This window comes from Rhipicephalus microplus, unplaced genomic scaffold (assembly GCF_043290135.1).
Source record: "Rhipicephalus microplus isolate Deutch F79 unplaced genomic scaffold, USDA_Rmic scaffold_82, whole genome shotgun sequence".
Taxonomy (NCBI): domain Eukaryota; kingdom Metazoa; phylum Arthropoda; class Arachnida; order Ixodida; family Ixodidae; genus Rhipicephalus; species Rhipicephalus microplus.
Window position 1 is genome coordinate 686,710 of NW_027464654.1, and position 8,998 is coordinate 695,707.

An 8,998-nucleotide genomic window follows, 5' to 3' on the forward strand; every position below is an offset into this window, starting at 1 on the left:
CACCTATTACGTTTGTTATGTACGGTTCGCGGAATACATTTGTATGGTTGATATACGCTCACATTCTGCACGAGAGGGTGCTTATTCACGTGGGTAAGACACTCGGCTTCTGAGCGCGTCGGTCCTATGTACAAAACACAGCATCAGCAGATAAACTTGTTTCATTTTATACGATTATTTTTTTCCTATAACAATTCTTCTCGTGGCAGAACAGACAGTTTTCCCGTTGCGATGGCACAAGAATGCTTTTTGAAACAAGGTCATGGTACACTAACGCAAACTATTTTTTAAGCAGTTAAAAGCAGTCAGCTTCTCTTATCATTTATTAGTTTAGTTCGAGATTAGGTTAGTCGTCCGCGGCGATTGGGCTTCGATGAAAGTGAAATAATAGAGGTCCGTGTCCTATGCCGTGTTAGTGCACGTTAGAGAACACCTGATGGTCAAAATTTACGGAGTCCTCTACTATATGGTGTCTCTCATAACCATATCTTAGTTTCGGGATGTAAAATATCAGATATATTTAAAACAGTCATCAAAAGCATGTGTAAGATTAGTTCGTGAAGCAGCTTTCGTCGCTTCTCTGGTTGACAAGTGCGTCTGTACATTTATTTCCTGCAAAAGTTGATTTAGTGGCTGAAACGCAAACGGCGGATGTTGCATTAGTGACAGTAATTTTTTTTCGCGCTTAAAAGTGCGTTGAACTCAATACTGGCACTCGCGTTCGTGAATTTTATTTTCGTGTATTCAGGTTTCAGCCACAAAGACTGCTGTTAGCCATCCTCGGCGCAGACCACGCCGCAATCGTTCAGAAACTCCGCGACTGTGCAAGATGAGTCTGTCAGGATTACGCGCAAGACGCGAATAGTCGAGTTTATTCCAGAGCTTGCGCAAGCAACAGACATAAGGCTGGAATATTCATTGCAGCACTTATAAATGCTGAAGACACTCACCCCAAATCGGATTATTGATGGCTGACGTTCTTTTCACTGATATCAAGGAGGAGGAATAAATGAGGAAGAACAGGGAGGTTAGCCAGTTCTCAGACCGGCTGGCTACCCTGTACTGGGAAAAGGGGTAAGGGGGATAAAGGATGAGAGAAAAGAGACGTTGTAAAAAAAGAGAGAGAGAGAGAAGGTCATCAGATGATCCACGACACTGTTTACAGTCTGTCTCTAAGACCACTTGCCCGCAGAAAGCGCAACAACCCTCTCAGTGCCTTGCGTGCAGAGGACGGTCTCGGCCAGTGTCCTAATACCCTTTCTTCCGACAATTGGCGATTGTCTATTCTATCTAAAGCTTTTGACAGTTCTTTTCTTGGCACGCTGAAGCGAGGACACTCGCAGAGAAGATGGGAGAAAGTCTCTGCGCAGCCACAGTTGTCACATGTCGGGCTTCTGGCCATTCCGATTCGAAACAAATAAGCATTCGTAAAGGCCACCCCAATCTACAGACGGCACAAAAGTGTCTCCTCTGCTCTGGTTATTCCTGATGGAAGACGGAGCTGTAGGTGTGGGTCCAAATTATGAAGGTGGGCGTTGGTGAATGTCGGTGAATTCCACTGAGCGAGTGTCAGTTCTCGTGCAAGTGATCGAAGCCTTGCAGCGGTGTCCGTTCTTGATAATGGTATAGCTACACGAGGGGCATCGACATGAGCAGTTCGGGCTGCTTCATCTGCACGGTCGTTTCCATCAATGCCGCAGTGGCCTGGTATCCATTGATACGCTACGTCATGTTGTTTCTCTATAGCCCGGTGATGAAGCAGTCGTATTTCAGCAATTAGCTGTTCGTTTGGTCCATGACGATATGGCGAGGCAATGCCCTGGAGAGCTGCTTTGGAGTCGGAGAATATTGACCATGTCTGTTGCGGTTCTTCAACTAGGAACTCCAGAGCGGCACGAATGGCGGCGAGTTCTGCCGCCGTGGATGATGTCAGATGCGAGGTCCTGAACTTTATCGTGATGGAGTTCTTCTGAATTACCACTGCGCCTGTTGAACTTGTTGAAATGACCGACCCATCCGTGTAAATGTGAATGCGTCCACTGTGTTTCTCATGTAGAAACAGTAATGTTGCTTGTTTTAGGGCCAAATTTGACAAATTTTTCTTCTTTTGCATTCCGGGGATGGTTATCAGGGCTTCCAGTGGATGTAGACACCACAAAGGTAACGACGGTCTTGCTGCGTGCGTGAAGTTCGTGAGAATCACCGTGCGATGTGGGGCAATAATAGAGCAGAACGCAGAGCGTGGTCTGGAAGTTGGAAGGGAGGCGAGATGATGCGATTGAATCCGGGTGGCATGTCTTATGTGCGTTCTTAAAGCATCGACACGAATGTAGGTTGTGATAGGGTGTTCATGAGCGATTGCGACAGTCGCTGCTGAGGATGCGCATCTCGGTAGCCCGAGGCATATTCTCAGTGCTTGAGCTTGTAATGACTGAAGGACGTGTACGTTTGTTATGCGGGCCTTGTCAAGCACAGGTAGGCTGTAGCGCATGAAGCCAAGAAAAAGTGCAGCATACAGTTGAAGCATGGCTCGTACTGATGCACCCCATGATTTTCCCGCAAGAAACCTTAGGACGTGGGTGATCATGGTCAGTTTCTTCTTCATGTAAGCGATATGAGGGCTCCAAGACAAATCACGATCTATTATTACTCCCAGGAAACGGTGAGCCTTTTGATAGCTGATTGTGTGTCCATTAATTCTGATGCGGTATGGCGTCATTGTCTTGCGCGTAAACGCGACTAGTGAGCATTTCTCATATGACAGCTCCAGTCCTCGTCCTTGAAGTTAGTTTGATGTCAGAGTAGCCGCTGCCTGAAGCCTGGCTCGTACGTGTAGACGCGTGACCCCTGATGCCCAGATGCAGATGTCGTCCGCGTATATCGACATATGCACGGAGTGTGGCAGGACGTCAACGAGGCCGATGAGCGCAAGATTGAAAAGTATGGGGCTTAGGACCCCACCTTGAGGTACGCCGCGATAAGTATGATGTTGCCTTGTTGCGCCATCTTCTGTCTGAACGAAGAAGGTTCTGTCCTTCAAATAGCTGCAGATCCATTGGTAAACGCGGCCTCCCAATCCAATGCTGCCCAAGGCGTCCAGGATGGTTTCATGCAATACATTGTCGTATGCAGCCTTAATATCCAAGACAAATCCCGCTGATAATCTCTTTAGGCTCTTCTGCTGTTGTACAGACGTGACACGATCAACAACATTGTCTATGGAAGACCGTCCACGTCGAAAGCTGGTCAAAGCATCGGAGTATATATTGTTATGTTCCAAGTACCACTCCAGGCGAGTCAGCACCATTCTCTCCATCACCTTTCCAAAACAGCTGGCAAGCACGCGATGGGGCGATAGGAGGCCATGTCCAGAGGCGATTGGCCTGGTTTGAGCAGGGGCACAAGGCGGCCGCACTTCCACGAAGGAGGAACCAAACTGTTGCTCCACGAGTCATTGTATACAACTAGAAGGGCACGCCGAGCTGTTCGTCCTAGGTTAGCAAGGGTCATGTAAGTGACTCCATCGGGTCCAGGAGACGACGAGCGCTTGCATGCTGCCAATGCTGGCTGAAGGTCTTCTAGAGAAAACATATCGTCCATCCGAGTGTCGCTGGACGCCGGCGCGTTTCGTAGGTTACTCATGTTGATCCTGGACCCCTTGTTTGCAACCCTGGCACAGAAGTCTTCCGCTACATCAATTTCACGCCGGCCTGGGTGGAGAGCAAGGCATTTGAACGGACGATTCTTTTGTGTCAATGTTCGCAGGCCGCGGATTATTCTCTATATTTGCGAAAGAGGTTTGTGGGGATCGAGTGACTCGCATAGTGACTTCCATCGTTGCGACTGTAGTGCATTGATTCGACGTTGAATCTTCTTTTGTAGACGTCTCGCTTCCCTCAAGTCGTAGATTGATTTCGTGCGCCTATAACGTCGTTCGGCACGACGACGGATTGCGCGAAGTCGCTCCAACTCCACCTCATATTTGCAAAAATCTGGCAAAGGTCCACAATTAAACGTTGCCTCTTGAATAGCGGCCTTCATTATACCTTCTAGGCTTTCAAGAGAACCATCTTGCTTTCTCTCGCATTGCTTCTCTGTGGATGATCTATACTTTGACCAGTCTATCCGTGAAGTGGGCACGATTTGCGACTTGCTCAGCCCCTTGATTTTTATATAGGTGGGGATGTGGTCACTGCCATGCGTTTCATTGTCCGCAAACCACTGCACCTTGGTGTTTAGGCTACTTGACACAAAAGCTAGGTCGGGACAGCTACTATATGTCAGACCCCGTAAAAACGTGGGAGCGCCGTCAGTTAAACAATATAGTTGGTGGTCAGATGCAAAGGAGGACACATCTCTTCCCCGACGGTCCATCTTCTGGCTTCCCCACAGGGGGTGATGAGCGTTAAAATCACCGGTAATTATTTATGGCCCAGGTGTCGCTGATATAATGGCGCTTAATCTTGCTGGGTCGAAGCGGCCTGAAGGCGAGATATATACTGCCACTAGCGTGAAGTTCACGTTCTTACGCTTAAATGTCAGGCACACGTATTGGTTGCTGTCGTCCGGTGTTACTGATGCTCAATATATGTGAGTTCGCACCTGATGTAAACAATGACCTTACTGGTTTCGTTACGGGTTGCAGATCTGAAAGCCTCGTATTTAGAAAGTCGTATAGCATTGTGAAGACGTGGTTTACAAATTACGATAATTGGAAACTGATTCTTGAAAACATATGGTCGGAAATCCGAAATGCGGGGTTTAAGACCTCGGGCATTCCATTGGAAAATTTATGCCTCTTGCACTTGTTTACGGAAGGGCTGCAGAGAAAGAGCCATGGTGCTTCTATAGATTTGATAGCACCAAATTCAAAGCGTCCAATATTTGAAGAGCGCTGTGGGCAGCCGGAGTGTGAATATTATTCAGGAGTACTCGAAATGTCTTCATGAGGGTCTTAATCACGTCTATTGTTTCGTTATCTTGACTGTCATGACTTACTCGCTCTGAAGTAGCTTTCAGTGGGCGATGCTGCCGTTCTCCTGGTGGTGTCACTGACGGCAGCGCTGGCCACGCGTCAGGGTCAATGTTTCTTGCGTCTTTCTGAGGATGCTTGTTGTTGGCACTTGTTGATGCTTGTGGTGGTGAGTGCGTGATATGGCGTATCGGTGTATCCCTGGCCTTGGCAGAGGATGTCCTAGGAGGTTTCCTATGGCCCGAACGCCGACGCCTCACTTTGGCAGCAGCCTCCCTCTGGGTAGAACCGTCTCTGGCCATCTGCCTCAGCACTTGCATCTCCTTCTTCACATTTGGGCACTGCTTTGATGACGCCTCGTGAGGACCTTGGCGATTGCCGCATTTGCGATGTTCTTCCTGGCAGGCTTCCGTGTTGTGCGACTCCGAGCATCGGGAGCACACAGCAGAACTTGTGAAAACAGCACTCACGTGTCCTTTTTTACAGCACCTCCGACACTGAAGAAGTTTCGGCACGAACGGCCGTACTGTGTGTCGGAAATGACCAACTCTTACTTGAGTTGGAAGGCTGTCACCCTTAAAAACTAGTTTCACGCATCGTGAGTTCCCGAGACGGCGGGCTTGCAAGATTATAGTAGCTTCCGTCACTGGTTTGATTAGAGTGGGAAAATCAATATCGCTGATAGAGGTGTCGACGTCGTAGATAACGCCTGCCCTAGAGGCCTTGCCATCTGGTATGAAAGAACGTACGTTGATGTTCCCGAGCACATTCACCTTGGTCAATACGTCGAGAGCAGTACGTTGCGTAACGTCTATCACCAGAACATTCTTGCGGCCATTGATTCTCACGTCTGTTATTTGTCCCGGAACGAGCGCCTCAAGTGTCATAGACGTGACCTGGCGATTAAGTCGGTTCATGCTGTCAGCGGCATTCAGCGGGACAAACAAAATAGTGTGAACCGGTGGCTCTTGAATATTCGTGGTGGCCTTACTTTGGGAAGAAGATGTCGTAAGCAGCCTACTCTTCGCCTTGTGTCTTGCCATGGGCACAAAGTCACTTTCATCCGAGCTCTCATCACTGGCCGTAGAGTACATCAGCGTGTCCTCACTGTCTACGTCACTTGGGTGGCCGGAGCGCTTTCTTAGAGTGGCCACAGACGACGCGGAACGTATGGGTGGAGGCCCTGGTGATTCTACGTCCATTTCCGCAGGCATCTTCCACTAGCACCAAAGAAAACGAGAAAAAATAACAGAGACTGAAACCAGCGTTCCACTCAGGAAAAACTTCGTCTTCGTCTCCACTGATATCAATTTACTGCAGCGTCTATGACTTGCCGGGCACCGGGGACAATTCACCAAAATGAATGTTTCGTCTTTAACCCACCTAATGCGGCCTTTGTCAACCCCACGACCTCATGAAATATATGCGTGAAAAACACATGAGATAAGAGAGTTCGAAGCTGCGCTTTGTCGCGTTAACATCTGGGCCATTCATTCGTATTTGTTGTGGCTGTCTGTATCAGTGCATGGTAAAGGCTTGACCTGGACCAATTAAACGCAGTCACCGCTTTTCTAATTAGTCACGTGTAATACTTCCTTCTTTTTGAATTAAAAAATTCTTGCTGGTTCATGACGTGCTGGCTTAGGCACTTGTAGCTCCTTTATTTGCATGTTTGTTCATTCAACCTCCAATTTGCCGGTGCTAGAACTCGTACAACTACTTGAGCCAAGATTCACGACTGGAAGTCTCAAAATTTAAGTGAGGCTAAATAGCGTTACAATAATCAGGGCACCATAAATTGAGCCTATAAGAAGCGCTTCAGCGTTATTGCGCGTGCGTGATACGCAAAGGCATTCGAGGTTCGCTTCGATCACGGAATTTCAGACACACACGTGCTAGGCCTATCTAACACATGCCGTAGAATATTTGCATACAGTATTTGACATGAATTATTGGTTTCTTCTTTAGTTCGCTATCAACTAGAATCCTAATATCGAGCATTCGTAAGCTCTGGAAGACTATATGTCATCTAGAATAAATGACAAAAAAGTAAGTATTTAGTTTATGAGTTAAATTCTAATTGCTCACGTTTTTACAGATTACCAAAACCACTGACAGTGCTGGCAGAGCTGGTGGCAACATATTGTGGCGTTTTATCCAACTTCAATACTCTTGCGAGAACCACTAGTCCCGTAACGGTGCATTCACATTTGAGAAGCGAAGCCAAAACATTCACATTCATTCTGCCCTTGTAGTGTAGGCCTACATGCCGCCACTGCTTTCGCTACTTTGAGATTTCACTTCATTTTGCCCAGTCAGTGAGCATTGAATTTCATACCGAAGTCTAGTTATGCATGCAAAGCACGGAAAAGAATTAAACTGTCTGCACCTTTTCAAACGTTCCGCCGAAAGATACACCAGGCAGAAACGACACGATCGGACACACCGGCGACAGTGGATTCGGCCGGCTGCGCGAAAGCGAGGCACGTTGGGCATGCCGAGTCAATGCTGCTGCACCTTCTTCCAGTGTTCTCGGTCATCGTAGTCGAAACCAGGCTCTCAATCAAAGCGTCCTTGTAGCTCGGTTTTGTCGTGTTGCACGGGCGGGTACAGTTTGCGTTTTCGCCGATTCGAGCCACCACCGACGCTTTTGCCGCTACGTTGAATATGAGGCTCGTTGTATATGTATACTATACATCACGTGGTTTGAGCTGGTGCAGCCAATGCCGTGAAGTGGAATGGCGATGCGCTGACGCGTGGCACAAAAATCGGTCTGGAACATGGTGCAAGAATACTTTAGGAGAGCGAATGCCGCGTAGCAAGCGCTTGGCGGGGAGGGACTGATTATGTTCTCGTTTGTGACATGCCGATAGATGGCTGGTGAGTATGAGGACTGTGGCGGGCTGCTGGCAAATTCCGCAAAGCACATCCGGCATATGGGCGACGATTCCCAAATCTGAGAAAGTCGTGTTATCACGCGATATCAACCACGCGACACGCATAGAGCGGTGCGGCGAAAGAGAGGGCGATAAAGGAGGAGGTTGATGGCGCGGCGAGGGTATTGTATCTGAGGTATAGCGCATCCAGGACTGCAGGACTGGACAGAGAAGATGACGCATAACACATACACAGCGCTTGTGGCGACGATAAATGAGTGCCGCTGCTTTCCAACGTCACAGGGCTTTTCTACACCGAGAGGTGGGGAGGAAGCTGGGGCAAAGTTCGTAGCGCCATCGCTCGGGTTCCTTGCGAAACAGAACATTATCGGGCAGCGGATATTCGCGGCGTTTGCTCACCTAAGGTAATCCTGCACCATGGCCTGGGACCATTTTTTTCTTTTTTTTGCATCGGCCATGTGGCGTGGTTTTCCGGCCGCTTAGGCGGTGATTACAAGTGAGTTTTGCCACTTTCACTTCCTTCAAGGCCAAGGGTGAACATGCCCCAAGTATTTTCGCCAAAACGAAACCGAATGTACTGTAAGTTACTAATAAAATCACAGGACGCTTGAACTTTGCCTTCAAGAGTAGTTCGTGATAGCGTAATTGGGCCTCGTGCGCATTCACTTCCGAACTGCTAACCTGCTTCAATTTTCGGTGCATGCCGTGAAAACGAACGAACGTAAGATTGGCTGTTTGAAAGTATCGTTAAAGGACTGTTGCAAGCAGAGTTGTTAAGGGCTCGCTACGCCATAAATATTTCTTTTGGGCATCAGCAAGGGTCTGAATCAAGTCAAGCCAAGTCAAGATTCTTAACGATGTGGTGCATACCCACGCTGGGGTATTGAACATCACGTTGTTCACTTTGTCACTGGTTCTGCTGCTGCCGATTATTTAAATATGTCCAAGCGCTTTGTGAATGATGGGCCTTTAAAACACCCACTGGTTGCTCAATTCACATATTTTGGGGCTACGAACGGTTCTACACTGAGTTGTATTGAACCCCGCCGTGGTGGTCTAGTGGCTAAGGTACTCGGCTGCTGACCCGCAGGTCGCGGGTTCAAATCCCGACTGCGGCGGTTGCATTTCC

General features: G+C 48.2%; 1 long non-coding RNA gene across 1 annotated transcript; it reads right to left on the minus strand.

Annotated features, from left to right (window-relative positions):
* Window positions 1-6,079: 6,079 nt before the first annotated feature.
* LOC142790214 (uncharacterized) lies at window positions 6,080-8,056 on the minus strand. Its single transcript, XR_012889401.1, has 2 exons — window positions 7,362-8,056; window positions 6,080-6,192 (listed from the first exon to the last, which is right to left on the minus strand). It is a non-coding gene; the product is annotated as an uncharacterized LOC142790214 (long non-coding RNA).
* Between the last annotated feature and the right edge of the window lie 942 nt (window positions 8,057-8,998).